Source organism: Aptenodytes forsteri, unplaced genomic scaffold (genome assembly GCF_000699145.1).
Source record: "Aptenodytes forsteri isolate BGI_AS27 unplaced genomic scaffold, ASM69914v1 Scaffold412, whole genome shotgun sequence".
Lineage (NCBI taxonomy): Eukaryota > Metazoa > Chordata > Aves > Sphenisciformes > Spheniscidae > Aptenodytes > Aptenodytes forsteri.
The window spans coordinates 133,276-151,284 of NW_008794266.1; positions in this window are offsets into that span (position 1 = coordinate 133,276).

Sequence of the window (18,009 nt, forward strand, 5' to 3'; positions counted from 1 at the left end):
ATACTGTGTCTGAGCACACTGTCCTGTAATGGTACTTGAAATGCCCATGAGAAGGGACATTGAGAGAACTAGAATGGGCATTTGAGGTTAGGATCAGAGCAGGTGCCCAGTACTGAGAGAAGTGGAGAGCTCAATCTGTTTAGCTCTTCCAAGAAGTAACTAAATAGGCCATGATTGCAGTGCAAAAGCACCTCTGCAGGAGAGAAAATTCTGGATCTTGAAAGGCTGTTTAATCAAGCAGAGAAAGGTACAATGGGAACCAATGGCTGGAAATTGAAGTCAGATGTTTACACTGAGTTTAGAAATATTTGTAAAATTAAGGAGGAATTAACCATTTGGTGGGAGGTATCAAGGGCAGCATCTTTAGATGTGTTCTGGGAGAGCAAAGCTTGGCTCATCCGTTGTACTGACATGCACGCTATTGCGGCAATGCAGGGAAGTTTCCACCTGTAATGCAAGGGTAAATGGTATAATAGCACCTCCATTGTACCTTTCTCACCTTTGATTTCCTTCACATTATGCTCCACGGGAGGTGAGTGAGGCTAGGCTGTTCAGCAGCACTGTTACCAGCAAGCCTCTGTTTGGCCATTTCAGCCCACTACAGGACGTTTCAGTTATACCATGATATATCCCTTGAGGGAATTTTGGTTTTGTCTTCTCTCCTCCTTTTTTAAAAAGGAAAAAACACCTCCTGGAGCCCTGGAATCTTAGCCATATTTTTTTCCTCATGGCTCTTGCTATGCTTTCCACACTTCTGCTCTTAGGAGAGCAAACCTTCATTCCCAGTTTAGTCCTACTGTGTGAGAGAAGGACACCTTCAGCTAATTTACATCTAAGTAAGCATTTGTCAGAGTGAAGAATAAAAGTCTTACTGTGCAAAATGGCTCCTGTGGCAGTACTAATCAATACTTGTTTGATGGATTGCCTGCCAGGAGTCTTTCAGGCACATCATTTCAGCTGCTAGACTTTCTGCTTGCTCACTGCTTAACAAAATAAATAGAGATGAATCATGGTATTTAACATAAAACTCCAACTCAGAAGCAAAGCTGTTTAAAATGCACAGTGGTTTGCCCCACTCCATCCTTCCTTTCCCTTTGCTCAGGAAGAATGTTAAGTCCTGGCTTTTCTGGAGCAGGCACAAGGCTTGAATGATAACCACTTCACCAAGGACTGCCCTTTCTTCTGCAATCAGTGATTGCATTCCCAACACAGCACTCCATTCCTCATTGCCCCCTGAAGCGGGAGCCAGTTGGGGAAGAAAGAATTGAGATGTATGCCTGCGTGGCTGATGGGAGGGTGATATTTCACATATGCCTTTCTTAGCTGCTGTGATGCAGCACACAAACTGTTCCCTCTGCTCCTGCGCCTATTGTGCTACTAATCCATGTGAAAGCTCCCACCACTGAACTGTCCCCACCTGCAACTGCATCAGATTTGAAACTACAAGAAGCAACAAAGAGTCAGGTTTTTCAGAAGTACTTGGCTTCTCAGTAATAATAAATAGGTGTTTGGCTCTCCAGAAATTCATATTTCTATTCAGAAACATAGTTGGTTGCTGATTTTTTTATCTGGCTTTTAAATGGATAACACTTTTCCCGAAACCCTATACGCCTACAGCCCACTAATAGGCTTGGAAAGGGTGAATAATCATAGCAGCAACTTTTTTTGGCCAAAGAGGAACATCGAGCTCCATCTAGCAAATTCTGCCTCCTCTCTTATCTTGCCAACCCCATCACTACCCTGCAGCACAACTCCATCAGGTAGGAAGCTTGAAGCAATGCAGGATCCATTTCCGGGCTCTGAGTAATGATTCATGATTTGCTGATGCTGACACCAGCAGAACACCTGGAGGCCAAGGCTTGGGGTAAGGAATGGAGATGCTGGTGTTTCTCCCATGCATCCCCTGGTTGTGCTTGCCCCCGCACTCTTCGTGAGCCTCCCCTGCTGCCCACTCCCTCATCCTCTGACAGCTGGGAGCACTTGCCAGGCTTCTCTGAGCCAGAATTCTTCACAGCACCAAGTTTCGGCTCTTCCCCACTTCTCAGCCCTTCAGCCCATTCTGCCTTTCAAGCCCTCCTGCAGAAGATTTTTGTTACCTTTCTCCCAGAGCACTACCGTCCCTTGGGCTGTGACAGGGGTTTTTGCATGCTGGCAGCACATTTTGAGCTCTGCTCTGGCACGTTTGTGGGGCTCCCGCCTTTTCCCCTCCCTCCCCAAGGTCATCCATGGCCACAGCCACTGATCCCTCATCCCTGCCATGCCAGACAGGCCTGTGCGGCCACCCAGAGCTCATCCTCTGCCTCTGGGGAGCATTGCTCACTGCTGCTGTGACCCCTCTGACTGCTCCAGCAGCACCATCAGAGAAGCGCAGGCAGATGCCTGGCAGGGGACTTGCTGTGCTCTGTGCATGGTGCAGGTCATGCACTCCCCCCCTGCCCACCAGCTGAGTTTGGGGGAGATTTCCCAACAGCCCTACACAGCTCAGGGCAGCTGGGTGGGTGCCGTTAGTGGGAGAGCTAACAGGGAGCAATTTGGGGACCAATAGCTGGAGAATCAAGAAAGATGTACCCTGATAATCTGGGCTCAGATGAGACCAGACAACATCTTGGCAACCAGACAACATGCAACCTTGCACTGCCAGAGTCCAGGCAGCCAGGAAAGCCAGCAGGCAAAAGGTGAGGAGTGTGGCAGCAAAGAGACATGGCACCCTGTTGCAACTCGGGGTTTTGGAGCAGAGCGCTACACGCTGGCGTGCTGTGGGGCAGAACAAGCACACAGGACCTGGATGTTCTTGTGGGCATGCATGCACAGAGCTGGGAGCAGTGGCCTTTTGGAAAGAGTCAGAGAGGAAATCTGACTTGGAAAAGTTGGTGAGTTTCAGCAAAGCTCAGCTGGACAAAGAGCAAGGGGGGCTTTCAGCTTGAAAGCTCTCCCTCTGCACACCCACCTTGCCATCCTCCATTTTCAAGGGAAGCAGTCTGGGGACACACGTAGAAAGCCAGTAAGTGTATAGCACCAGGAGAAATCAGAACAATGCACTTTCATCCTGTTGGAGTTCTTGTGGTTTTTTTGACAACAATACCTTGAGGCTACATGGCACATGTTGGAGATACAAAGTCACAGCAAGTGTGGCACATTTTTTTCAAGTGAAAAGCAGTTTACCTAGGCACAAGGTGGATCCCTTGACATCTTTCCATCAGGGCTTTCCTAGCTCCAATGTGTGGGAACAACAGGGTGACGTTTTCTGGAGCACCCTTTGCAAAAGCTGGGACACACTGCACTAAAGCGCACAGTGAAGTCAGGCAACTCATCTGGTGTGATGACAGCTTAGTGCCAGTAATAATAACCCCATCCAGTGCTTTGCAGACTGAGCAGCGCTGGCTCTAGCGCATTATCAACAAGGTCATTTCTAGCCTTAAAATCGGGGACTATTTCTTGTTTTCATTACTCAAGGAAAAAACTTGCACTCAAAATACTTTGTTATAGTTTTGGTAAATCCTTCGGTTTTCAGTATCCTTGTCCCTCCTCTTTAGCTTTGTTGTAATCTGACATATCCACATTTAATAATTTCTGTATTAGCGAGTTCTTTAAATTATACATAAAGAATTCAAAAACAATCAGAGAAGAACTTGAATATTTCATATTAAAACTAAATGTTTTATGATGGCTTACAGAGTGAAATTAATAAGGAGACTTGGCCAATGCTGTATAATTTATGCTATGCTTAAGCAGAAAAACAGGGGCTAGTGCTTAGATTTGTTTGAAGTTATGCTTTCCTTTTCTCACCTGGCAGGATGGAAGCCACTGCCAGGGCAGAGCTAACATCCACCCTCAATCCAAGCAGCCCCTATTTTTGTTTATCGTGCATAACAACAGCTTTAAGAACAGTTAACAGTAACAATGTTCTGACCATGGGCAAATGGCTACAGTGTGCCTGTTTCTTTGTCTTTGTTTATTTGTCTTTCCTAACTATTTTGTCTGCTAGTCTTCATGTTCTGCAGCCAGCCAGTGTGTCCTGACCCAGTTAGCATTTAATGGCAAAAAGTCCAATAAACCTCTTACCTCTGAATTTCAGCTTGGGTATAAGCCTTTGGCTCAAAGCCACAGTCTGGAGGCATGGGAGGCTTACACATGGCTTAGCATAGCAGTACTCTGAACTCAGGCGATGACTGTAGCACAAGTGACCACAACTACATCTGTCCAGTTCTACTGCTTGGTCTGAAACTGGGGTTCTGCAATGAGCTAAGAGAGCAGCACATATGCTAGAGGTGTTAGTCATAATTGCAGAGATTCAGCCCGTTGCATTTTCTCTAATGGCAATTTAGAACTAAACAAGCTGAGAGCAAGAATGAAGGATAAGACCAAGAAGGGATGATCTTCATAAAGGAGGTGAAGCTGTCAAAGTACTCGAGGAAGCTAAAAAAGGAGCGTGACACAAAGTGATACACTGTCTTTTCTGGGAAAGGGGAATTCACCTTCCATATGTTCTCACAAATTCCTGGGTGACAGAGTTACTTAGGCTTTTTGTACTTCATTTCCCACCTAGAGGACAATAGCATGGGGAGAGGATACAATATGATGTGGTCAGTTAGCACAACAATAGAAGCACTGAGGGGCACAGATAAGCAAGGGATGACATACTCCAATGAGATAGTGCTACAAGTAATACCAGCAGCCAAACAAATTTGGTGCTTTCTCACACACATCACAGCCAAAAGAGGAACAGCAATAACCGTAGTAGCATTTCATCATTCAAGGTGGGACAGTGCAAGGACTGCAGAAACTCACCAGACCTCAAGGCATACCTGCTGAGGAAATGTGGAATAAAAATTGTACTTCAGCAGGAGGCACCTGCATGGACAAGGAGGGGCATGGGTTTTTTTCTCCCTTCTCATTTTAATGTCCTTTGGCAAAACCAGGGTTCCCAGGAATAGAATGACAAACCTGAAAATCCCAGTACATGGGGGTTGATTTTGATTTCTTCATTTTTTAAAAGCCATTTGGATGAGAGACGGATCAGAGCAAATTTACAAGGGAAGTTTTCTAGGTTTTGGACCCCAGTGAATCTATAGTTTGTTGCCCACAAAGCTCAATTCTCAGCTGATGAAAGCCAGTAGATGTCCTCTGCCTTTAGCCCCTGAGTGATCTTTCCTTGACCTTGCCAGAGCTGGGGTCAGTTGCCTCCACCGTGGTTTCAGCATCCAGAATTTTTCAAGTCAAACTCCTTAATGCTTGAATCAAGTGGATATTTAAACCCCTCAAATTCAAGGAATCAGCCTTGGTGAGTCAGAGGGAAAAGACTGCTCCTTTGATTGATCACATCTGTGACTCAAAGCCAAGTACATATTTGAACAAGTTAAACTGTCCCCAGGGCTCATAAAACACCGTGCCAGGCCTTTTGTGTTTTGCATTAAAGTCATACCAGTCTCTGAAAGCCAAGCAGTTTGCAAATCATAAGGATTAATATTTATTACTATTGAATGTACACGGCTGAAGCCCCTGCCCTGGAGAGTTTGCAGTTAAATAGTATAGGTAGAACTGGCGTGCACACACACAGCTCTGGCCTTAGTCTGCTCCTGGGGAAGCTGAGGGTGAAACCTCCCTGGCTCCTGGGCAGAGAGGCAGATCATGGCAGGGGTGTGCTGGAGCTGGCACCTCAGCCTCCAGGTAGCTCCTGCCTGTAGGACCGGACCCTTCTCTGTAATCATGAGAGGCTAAGCCCCAGACTGCACGGTCAGGACATGCAACCCCCTGCAGGACTTCTGCAGCTCCTAACGCTTGGCAAGGAGGCCCCGTCAGTCAGACTGCACACTGAACTAAACATCAAGACACACCTGATGAATCGCAAGCGCAGCAAGGGCCCAGAGGGCTGTAAAATACCTCTAGGGACTTGTTTTGCCAGATCTCTTAGAAAGTTCAAGATGAATTAGCTAAATATGTGAATCAAATTGCTGTGGGATTAAAAAAGGGATTCAGCTTGCATGTTCAGATTTAAAAAAGGGATACAACTTGCCTTGCTCCGGAAGCTAGGCTGCATGGAGGCCACCCTGCCTCTGAATCGGGATGCCCACACAGGTGTTCAGTGCAGTGCAGCTCACCCATTTTAAAGCAGTTACCTCACTTGAGGTGTAGCTATCCAGTCAAGCCCTTTGTGGTGGCATCAGCTCCCACGTGGAAGTAGAGCGACCTTGAGTCACAGTGGAGCTCAGCCATTATGTTCCTGAAATGTGGCTCCACCCAATGAGTGCCATGGCTCCAAAGGTTGGTCAACTCATCTTACCTTCCTGACTGTGTGCTGACAAGCCCTAAGAGAAATGATGAGAGACCAAATGAAAAGTTAGTGAACAAGCAAGTCAGTATAAACCAAGGGTGCCCACCATGATAGGCAGACCCATATCCTGGGAACGATGCAACAGTCCCCAGTCTTCACACACAAGGCAGTGGAAATGCTACGGCTGCGAGATTTAAGCAGCAGATTGACTAGAAAGCTGATGTCTCAAACTCCCCAGCTCCAGTGCTTCCTGGGCAACTGCCTGTGGTGTCAGCTGGAGGGAGCCCAGTGTCCCAGGCTGGAGAAGGGCAACGTAGCTCACTGAAGCAAAGCCATGCTCCTCAGAAGAGCCGTCACAGATGGAGCTCCCGGGGAGGCTGAAGCTGGACCAGGAGCACGTGCCTTGCTGGCTGGCTGGGCCCTTCGCAGAAGAGGGTTTCCCATCCACCTGCAAAAATTCCCTTTATATTGCTGTAGCCCAACATTTTCAGTCTCTCCAGTACCTTCACTGCACTCAGAGGGTTACCTGCTCACCTGCAGGTGAACGAGCAGCTAGGGGTTATGTACCATGAGCAGCTGCCTCTGTGGCTTCTCAGCTCCCAAAGTTGGAGGTTCAGGCTCCAAAACAGATCCAACAAGGGATGGTCAGAAAACTAGCCTGCAAGGAGTTTGGAGAGAAAAAGAAAGCAGCAGCAAAGGAAAACAAAGCTCTCCAAGGTTTCAATGTAGCGGGTCTCCATCATCTGCCTACATTTTGCCCACACACAAGTTTAATCAGCGTGCCGGGGAGCCTGGCTTCCTGCCAACAGGAATGCGGATTCTGACAATTTGTCTAAAGTGCAGTCAGAAATTGCAGCTAAACAGAAAGAGCACTTCTCTTTTTGTTGGGTTTTTTTTTGTGTGTGTGTGTATATGGGCTTTTTTTTTCCCCTGAAACAATTACAACCTCTAACTGCCGCCCACACCTCAGTTGCCTGAGAAACGCAGCGTGGGTATGGCTGTGGTAATAGGGACTCAGGTTTTACACCATGCTTGCTATCATTGGCTGGCTGCAAGGCCCCCACAAAACTGTCCCAGCAGGATGTTTTAGCCCAGACATGGAGAGTATTCCTGTCCCAGGCACAGCCCACTGCAAGTTCCTGCCACGGTGAGCATCTCTTTGGGAGAAGCCAAGGGTGCAGTAACTGGTGTCTTTATTATTCTGGTAACTATGCTGGTAATGGCCCAGGCTCCATCCCCTGCCCCATCTCAGTACTTGTACTTATGGGGTGCCCAGCACAGTTCAGCCCGGGATGCGATGGGATGGGATACAGTGTGCATCAAGAGCTGGGTATCACACGTGCACTTCTGGCTTGACAGAAGCATTCTCCACACCCACCCTCACAGCAGCATCCCCGTCATCACCTTGATCAAAACCACTTCTTCTCAAGTGACAGGGCGTATGTCTGTGCTGAAGACTGTATCCACAGCAAGTGTCCAGAGACACACATCTTGGTCAACAAGTCCTGGCTGGAATTACCTTGAAAAAAGAAAGCGTGCTTTTTTACACTGGACACCTGGGCAGAGAGAGAAGGTTGCTCAAGCTGACTAAAAATACTCACCTTCCCAAAGAGGTGACAGAGCATCTCTACTACACACTTCTGAGCTCAGCATCAAAAGGTGAGGCAGATCAGAAAGATCATTTCTGGCTGAACAAAGACATTTTCTTGGGGAGGGCGGGGGGGGGGAGAAAACAAACAATGACCCACCCACCCAAACCCACATATTTTGAACAATCTCTGTATAGTGGTGAGCGGAAAACAGGCTTCCACTTGGTTTTGAGGGTTTTTTCCGGCAGATCAGAAAGATCATTTCTGGCTGAACAAAGACATTTTCTTGGGGAGGGCGCGGGGGTCAGCATCAAAAGGTGAGGCAGATCAGAAAGATCATTTCTGGCTGAACAAAGACATTTTCTTGGGGAGGGCGGGGGGGGGAGAAAACAAACAATGACCCACCCACCCAAACCCACATATTTTGAACAATCTCTGTATAGTGGTGAGCGGAAAACAGGCTTCCACTTGGTTTTGAGGGTTTTTTCCTGCCCTTTCCAGCAAAGCCACTCCCCATCCAGCAGACAGCACACAGACCTGGGGATGCTGCTGTCTTCCAAGCTACAAAGCACAGGAAGGAATTTATCTTGGCTAATTCTGAGCAGTTTTCCCTGAAGGCCAGCACACAGCACGCTCTCCTGAACCCTTGGCAGCCCTGACCGTGTTCAAAGTGCCTCTGCAGACAATGGAGGAACAAGAACTTTTCACCAAAAGAGCACTTGCATAAAGGGAGGCATTAGGCAACCTTCACAGGTGGCTGCTCCTTTCTTATTAATGGATAGCCTTTTCCAAGTGATAACTGAGTCTGTGTTCTGTTCAGTTTCCTCCCATGCTTTTTCTTTACAGTCTTGTTCAGTTTTGTTCTTGCCTCCAGCTTTCAAACAGTTCCTGGTTGCTCTCTCCTTGGGCAAACCCTCCTTGCCATCTTCTTTTCCACAGAGTTTTCAGTCCCTGGTGCTATATTCTGCTTTCTCCTGCAGTCTTCTAGCCGTCTGTACAGTACATTTCACCTACATTTCAAGACTGCACAGATAAAGGCCCACCAGTGCCTTTACACGTGCAGGCAAGTAGTGTTTGTTCTTTGAGGAAACACAGTACTTGTGCACTATAAAAGTCTGTCCCTGAGATTTTAATTCACAGACCTTGCTTTCCCAATATGTCCTTTTTACTGTTATTTTTGCATTCTCAAGACTCATCCTTTTTAGCTTGTGGTCACTGGCAGAGCTCCTTCATAATTCAAATATTTTCAAATATTCCTACAAACATCCTTGCAGTTGTCTAAGTCATTAAACTTGTGGCTGAAGCAAGTTAAGACTAGGTAGGAACTGTCCTGGAGCCTTCTCCCCATGTAACTGTTACTCCAGGAAGCAACTCCCTCCATTTAGATTGCAAGATCAAGATGTAACTGATTTAGGAAACTACAGTGTTTAGTGATTAAGCAACACATTACTAAGAAACTGGTCAATCTATTAAGTAATCAAGATACTGATTATCAAATAAACACACCACTATTGCTAATCTGCAATTATACTATTTTCCACTCTATTACACACAATTATAAAGCCGTTAATCTAACACTCTTAAATCTTATGAATCACACACATCTACTATTCATTTACAAATCCACCGCCTTTCCCTCCCTACATGACCTATCACCAGGGTGGAAATCTATCCCTCTGAGCCCACCCTCTCACACCGAGTTTTTCAGAGACAGACTTGATGGAAAGCCCAGCGGGGACTCCCACCGGCTTGGGTTTGCAAGTCAGCATCGCTGTCGTCTGTAGGCTCCTGCACTCCTCCTTTCAGAATATTCCCATCCTTTGTTCTTTACACGATTTTGTACCTTATTCATCATTGTTTCTATTTCTGGAACAAACTTTTTGCCACACTTGTATCTCCCTTTCTCTGCCCAAGCTCCTCCCTCTTTACTTTTTCCTCGCTGGGCCAATTCAGCAACATCTGTACCAAAGTCTCATGTTTCCAAAGTTGTTACTGGGGCAATCTCAGCCTTATAGAGTATTACTGATACACCCTGCCTGGGTACAGGGGGCCAAAACCTGCCCACAAATTCCCAGTTCGTAATAGTAACACGTTACCCTACACATTCTTCAAGGCAAATGAGTCTACTTAGCCTTGATTCCTCCACCTCATCCCAGTTAAGCTTCTTGTCTTTGCGTCTTGTTGTCAAGAGCAGACCAGCAAAACAAAGACCCACATCATTTATGTACCTGAACCACCCAAAAACTAGCTGTGGAGTGGGACCAGAAGAGATGCCCTAAAATGAACATGACCATGACAGCAAACCTGGCATGGTGGCTAGCTGTTGTGCAGTAGTTCATGTTTTCTAGGATGGCCCCTTTTCTGGGAGAAATGGCTAGTAAAGCAGCTGGCATAATTTCTTTTGAGAGACATCAATTTAGCAGCAAACATGGGAAGAAAGAGCTGGAATATGCGATGGCCTGACAGACAAAAACCTGGGTCATCATCCTATCATTCCACTTCAAGCTTCTCCTTAAAAGCTACTGGGTATTTTTGCCCTTTCCTTGCCGATTAGGAGGCCACTGCAGTACATCAGTGCTCTGCTGGGTAAGAACTTTCTTCCCATTTCTAATCTGGAGATACCCTTGACAATTTCAGACCAAGTTGTGCTTTACTTTTGGGCTAAGTCACTCTCTCATGCTACATTATTTATAAATAGCCAAAGAGATGTGTAGCTTCTGTGGACTGTGGAGGTTTCACCTGCATACACAAGCTAGCCCTTTCAGGCTCCCTTGATAATTATATTCTGTACTTGGAAACTTGAACTGAAGATGGACAATGAAGAGAATATAAATGTATCTGTCTTTCACTTTGCACCTGTTCTGTCATTTTGTTCTAGTTTAATGCATTGTGAGCAACGTGACGCAACTAATGATTCTAGGCAGAAAGGGATCATCAGAAAATGCTCAGCGTTGACTTTGTCAGCTAGGAAGACAAAATAGGAAAAGATGTGGTGAGCAGCACTGACATTAACATTCAGACATGGTTAAAACATTCATTTGGGCTTAGAGAAGGCATTTAATACATCTTTGTATCCTCACCACCACTTTGTTTAGTCTTTTCATAAAAGACCTACTAATCCAGGAGCATGCATTGGAACCAAAAACCCTGAGTGCTTTGACGTAACCAGGATGGAACAGCAATGAAAAAATCTGACATCCCATGGCATAGTGTGAAAAAAAAAAAGCACCTAACTATCTCAAGTGCTGGAGGTCTTGCCATTCATCTAAGACAACATGCTGAATCTCTAGGAGGAAAAAACACAAAGAAACAATCATCTCAAGATGGTCAAACATTCACAGAGATCTTGGTAAGAAAAAACATGCCTTCCCTACTATTGTCTCCAAATACAAGCTCCCAGCCCTGTTGTAAAGCTTCTCCGTGCCCCACCTGGTATTGGACACGTCCTCTTCATTTGCCCTGTTACTCAGTCTCCACACAGTAGGATACTTGTGGGAGTAGTAGGATTATCTTCCCACGTTGAGCCATGTCCAACCCAAGAACTGCAAGCATAAGGCTGTTTGCTTTCTGTGTGTTGTACAGCCTGTTTCCTCTCACTTTGGATAGCCATCGTTTCTTGCCCACTCCCACCTCCCACTCTGTCTTCCTCCACTCACCTTTTTTCTTTAGTGTCTGACTTTTCTGCCTCTCATGGGTCCTTGCTTCCTATCCACCAGGCCAACAGCAATTCCCAACCTTGACAGTGCCCTCAAACAAACTACCTCATAAAAATTTTGAGGTCAACTCCCAGTCATTTCTGAACAGCTGTTTGCTGCAGCCACCTTCTTCCAATCCATGTGCTGGCAGACCCATTTTTAATCAGTTAACTCTCTTCTTGGCATCTCTTCACAGCTAAGTGGTGGTAACTCTGGAGGCTACATACCTTGTAATAGCCCAGAGAGGAAGCCACCTCTTGCAGAGGTGCAAAAGGAAGAGAGACATGCTCCAGCTGCCTTCACAAGACTAGTGTGCATGCAGTACCACTGGCTCCATTGGTTACCCCAATCACACAGCCTCCCCATGCTTCCTTTGGTAAGGAGCGTTTGCTATATATTTGTGTGGGGCTGCACTGGCCTCTGCCCTGGCAGAGGTATTCAGGTCCAGACTGTATTTCTGTAACGCAAACAGTACATGCACCCTCCAGCTCAGGAAACCTTGAAGCTGCTGACTGCCAGAAGTCAGAAGGGTGCACTGGGGAAAGGGCTGCACCAGCTAATTGGTCTGTATCTTCTCTGAGCAGGACAGCCTGAGGCTGCTGTATGAGCTGGTAAAGCCACCTTCATGTTCTTACTTGTAGGAAGCAACGGTAAGGGCTCCAATAAAAAACATTCAACTGCAGAAGATGAAATACATTTGGTTTATTTCTTTCTAAAGTTTGTACATATACATATATCATTATACATATGTGAGATCCTTCACTAGGGTTGCTTGATTTCAATTACATAAAAATTATTGGGAAGCTTGCAGGCTCTCTGTTGCCCGTAAGCAACATTTATTCCAACTTATAAAAACACAGAGGAACAGAGTTATAGTCAGGAACATGGACACAAGAGAGAAGTCTACTTTATATCTCACAGTTTCAATACATCAAAGGCAAATTATTTGTCTGTATACCGTAGGCTTACTTTATCAGCAATGATAAAATAGAGGAAAATATTTATATACAGTCACCTCAAGTGAAAAATAAAGCAATGTAAACTTAAATTCCAAAATATTATTTTAAATGATATAACAATATCCCCAAAAGTCCTTCTTCCAAGTGGAAGAGGACTGATTAAGTGCCTTCATTTATCAGGAAATGATCATTCTAGTACCAGTTACATGAAGCAGAATAAGGGAGGGCATCCTGTGGCACCTGTAGAAAAGAGTGACAACTCTGCTTCAGGAAAGCATGTCTGTGTAAGCAAGTATATGTTTGAGTCCTTATGGACATCAGCAGCACGTGGAAACATCTCCCATGAACCAGGGCTTGACTTAAGCCTGCACAGCTCTGACTCTGACCACTGAGGAGTATGCTTTTCTGGCCATGCATGTTCCCAGGGACAAAACGGCATGCCCTGGTGGTAGGACAGCCTCAAACCTGAGACAATGACCACCCCAAGAGTCAGAGGAGCAAGTTTCACGCTGCTGGAAAAGATTTAGTGATTACCTCAATGCTGCTTCACAGCAGACCAAGAAGTTACCACAAAGCAGTGAGACCGGGACTATGTCTCTAGTGTGTTGCATGAAAAACACTCCAGCGATTCAGTGATGAGAGTAAACTGAGTTCAAGGTTATCAGAAGAAAGGTTCCTACACTTGGCAAAAGGGATAGGAGGCCACCCAGAGGAAAGGTCTTGCAAGGACTGCTGTCAGGCCCTGTAAGATTAGGTCTGCACACAAGAGATGCACAGGCTGTGTGTACACACACGTGCAAAATTTTCTTCTGCACTACCACTACCAAGAGTTACTCTTCCCATATGGGTACCACGCAACGGTAACTGAAAATTCAATCCCCTTTCTTGGCCTAAGGGAAAACAACTCTGCAACAGCTCAGGTGGAGGGCAAGTGACACTTCCTAACTGTGACTCTAAATGCAAGAGTGCTCACCCTCATCTTCCCGCTACATCACCATGGGAGGCAGGTAACCCAAGGGAGAAGCTCAGCGCCTGAAAAAGGATTACAAGATTACAGCTCACCCAAAGCAAGGTGATAGGGATGCCCCTCTTCATTTCAACCTGAGCTGCAGTCCACTTGCATCTCAGGCCTGCAAGGCACAATCACTCTGGCCATGGTCCAGTGAAGCACAAAGACATGGCTTCACTGAGGTTGCTCAAGTGCTTCTAGGTAACTGCATGGTAAGAGTTTTATGACTCCAGGTAAGAATCCCACCCCTCAGGCTTTGCTCCCCCTTTCCAGGGATAATGCAGATAATGCTAGTGTTGCCCTGACTAGAGCGCAATAGGAAAACCCACTGGGTTTCCTTATGTCTTTTTACTTAGACCAACAATTTGTTAAAAGGTTGTTTAAACCTCCCAAGGGAAACCTCTGGGAGGCATACAAGATGCCCGAGAGAGATATTTCAGCCCTGCTGCTCTTCTTTTCCCTGCTGATGAGCCAGACATTCTCCTGGAAATCTGTACAGTTGCAGAAAGAAACCCTCACTACTGCTGTACGGCTGTATCTGCAGGAGACATCACAGGCACCTGTCCTGCTCGGACACTTTTGGACATGATGTCCCCTTGCTGAATTTTCACAGAGCGAGGTCAACATTTTCAGAAGTAAAGCTGTGTATTAGATCCCCAGAGTGTGATTTTCAGAAGAAGTCAGCACGGACGCTCCCGGTGCAGGCATCGGCTGACATCAACAGGGAGAGAGTTAGCCCAGTGTTGAGCTGGCAGAAAATCCCACCCAGTAATCCTTGCTTAGACTCTCAAATACATGCCTTTGCTCGACATGCAGAACAACAGGCAGCCACTGGTGGACAAACACATGGAGATCAAGGCAGCTCAAGGGATACCCTAAACCTGTGAAAGCTCTGATGACTGTTTAACCTAATTTGAGAACAACTAGAACAACAAGCATCCTAACAAAGTTTGCAGCTGCTGAAGTGCTTTGACCAAAATAAGCCTCAGAAAAGAACAGCAGGCTTTGGAGCGCTGAGCCACAGAAGCCATACTATACCTATGAAATACATACACACATCTATAGGCATCACTTAAACACGTTCACCAAGTAATGTAAGCCTCAGATTGTACCTCACGCAAAGAGTAGTGATTTTAAAGTTTTCAAACTGCCAAAAAACTCTGTTCTTTTAGCCAAGTTATAATCCCAGCCTCAAGTAAGAGGACATAGTTGTCATGAATATGTACAAATTAAAAAAACCCACACAACCCACCCCTGTTCTCATCCTACAGTCTTTCAGAATTTGACAGCACTGAGCATGAGGTTTTCATAAGCGTGTAAGTGATTTAAGACTTGTATCACCGATAGAGTTTGCCCTGTGCAGTGACACAGACTGGATATCATCAATCTCCCTTCTCCCAGCAAGAGGCTCAGGGGAGTCAGAGGATTTTGCGTCAAACAAATCTCCACAACAGCTTGGCTAGCTGCTCTGTGGTTACACCAGGATATTCACTTGGCCCAAGGCAAAGCTGAAACCTTGTCTGCTTAGACAGAAAATACCTTGTTGTGCTGGTCTCATTTAGGTGAGTTACATACAGGACCACTGCTATAGAGTGGCTACTAATTACAATGGTTTATGTCAGAGAAAAATCCTGCCCTTGTAGTGTGTAGCACTTTCAATCCTTGCATTGCTATGTGATGTACTTTTTCTCGGTCCAGATAAACCTCTGGCCTGTACCCCAGCTGATTCCTGGCACAGATTTAACAGCAGATGCCATGGGAGGTCCCTCATTGTTTAAACATTTATGATTTTTACAGAGTAGTTCATTGTTCAAAGGGGAGGACAGAGAACACTTTGGGCTGGTTTGCTCCTTCTGACCACGGGAGCAAAGTCAGGTCAATAGTGCGGCCTTTGGGAAAGCTGTTGCTTGCATTTGCTAAGGGAAGTGATGTAATAAATGATTAAAATACAGCCTCAATGCAGCTAACAAAATGGACAAGCAAGGTACCTTCTCTCAGGCAGGGCTGAGCCTGCCTCCTTTCACTGTTCAAATGGATGTTGCCAACAGGAGAGTACATACGCCCAGAGGGCATCCAGACACATTTCCCTGGGACCTGTCCTCCTTGCTCTTATTTAAACCAGCCTCCTATCAACGGGACTGTGGCACCCCTGGATGAGGGTGCTGCTGTCACAAGGGAGAAAAGCAACAGGTGGTAGGGACAGTTCATCAAGCAGCACAGTGTAGGTGGAAAAGGAAGCCAGCATTTCTAATTACCCCCAGCACTGAGGGCAATGTTCGAGAACACAGACCCCAGCAGGTGACCAGCCATGGAGGGTGGCACTGACTTTCTGACTGTCTTCCTACAGTATCGTTGTTCTGTGCACTGGTGCTCAGCTTAGTTGATACCATTTCTCTGGAGGCTGACAAAGCCTCTTCTTGCTGGAGCAAATGTTCAGGTCCCACACGGTGAAGCTCCAGGTGAAGCAGCTCACTATACTACACCTATGCTGCTGGGAGAGCTCTGGGAGAGAGGAGAGGAGAAGCCAGGCATACTGCTTCTATATGCACTAAAAATATCCTCTAAAAAGCACAAGCTGGAGACCAACTCTTTCAAAGAAATTTCTGAGACAGCTTCTTTGGCTCGCCCCTCTAGGCAGCCTAGATACTGGATGCTGGGAATACATGCTGGGGAGCTCTGGTCATGTTCTGGGGAGAAATGCGGACTTCATAACTGCCCTCTCAGAGCAGACCTGACGTCCCAGAGCCTGGGGACAGCAATACTGGGGAAAGTTTAAACAAGCAGCAAGCTAGCAGATTGCTTGAGATAAGGTGTGTATACTGCCTTTGCCTCTGCAAAAGCAGCCAGTGTTTCCAACAACCTGGAAACCATCTCCCTCTGCTTGGGGGGCACTGGTTGAAAATGGCTTTTTTTTTTTTTTTTTTAAACACAGCTGCCCAGAAGGCTGCAAAATGTATGGCCTGATTTGGCAAGTACCCAACTCCTTGCAAAACAGCATTACAAAGTTTCCCCACAGCATGGATTGCCTCTGCGTCCAAGACTTTGGAAAGGAGACTAGGAATGTCACAAGTATCTGGTCTGAGTGTGGGAGGGGGGACCTTGCGTCCCTGCAGCATAACGGTAGAGGATCACGGCAGTCTGAAACTCCGTCTCACACCTCCCAGCTATAACTGTGGCTGGAAACATAGGCTACCAACGAGCAGAATGAAAAAGCTGTTCACAGGGTTATCCATTCAACGTGGCACTGCTTCAGAGCAGGTTTTCTCAAGGCAAGATGGGACAGTCAAATTTTCTGGATTTCTGCAGGCATGGAAGGAAAGAGACCTGTTACACAGAAGCAGCTGAGGTGCTAAGATGACAGACAGGAGCAGCTTGACAGAAAAGGAGGAGGAGCTGTCAGACTAACTGCGATAAGGCCAAAATTGATTCAGCGATGGAGAACACAGACATGGTAAGCGGTACACCGTCTGCAGAGAAAAGCCTTCCCCACTTTCAAAAACATTGCCATGCAGCGCCTCCAGAAGCCCAGTGACAACCCCGCCACCTTTGACTTTCTCCACTGCCACAACCACCTCCTCACTGAAGGGGCTGCTCTAATCAAGTGAGAACCTCACTCCCCACTGGAGAAAGGCAAAAATATTGGCTATTTAAAGCCAGAAGAACAACCAGCCTTCCTACTGGAAGGCACTGGAGCTGTGAAAAGTCACTGAACAATTCTGGTCTCTGGAGGTCTGCTAGTCCAAACTCCTGCTCAAAGCAGGGCTGCGCTGAGCACCACTCTCCAGGAGAGCCCCCAAATGTGGACAGACCACACCCTGGGAGCAGGTGGGATCAGAGGGAAAACACTTAAGGGATGAGCTGTTACAAGCCCTTAGAAAGCTTCTGGTAACCATTTACAAGTGGCTGGCTATAGATGAAAAACCATCTGAGTCGGCGTCACAGCTGAACAGTGTTCCCCCACAGCAACGCTGCATTAATCACTCTGCTGGCTGACTTACCTCTCTACATCAATTAAAGACACAACATAAATACTGGATTAAAAACTGTAGTCATGTTCACTGGTCCATGCGTGATTTATCTGCAAGACGCACACAAACACACAGCCAGCCCAGAGAGTCTCTGTCACAGCTGCTGCTGAACAAAAACCATCTCAAACAGATCCCTGCATCCTGCTGGCTGACAGAGGAGAGCACGGTTTTGGCTTCGGGAGAATATCATCTGAGCTACTTTGGTTGCTGAGTGGGGAGAGGGGAAGGCAATTTTGTCCTTCTCCCTCACCTCTTTGCTGTCAGGTGCAGACCCAGTGAGGTCCTCTCCTGCCTCTCCTCCCTCAGCCGGGGAGAGGAGATGGTCCAGCCCCTGGACAGGGAGCAACCAGCAATGCTTCAGAGCAGGATGGGTCCCTCCAGGACCTCCGTCTGCATCTTGAGAGGGGAGGATGCGAGGAGCCGTTGGCCCCATCCTGCTCCCCTCCTTGCATCCCCCC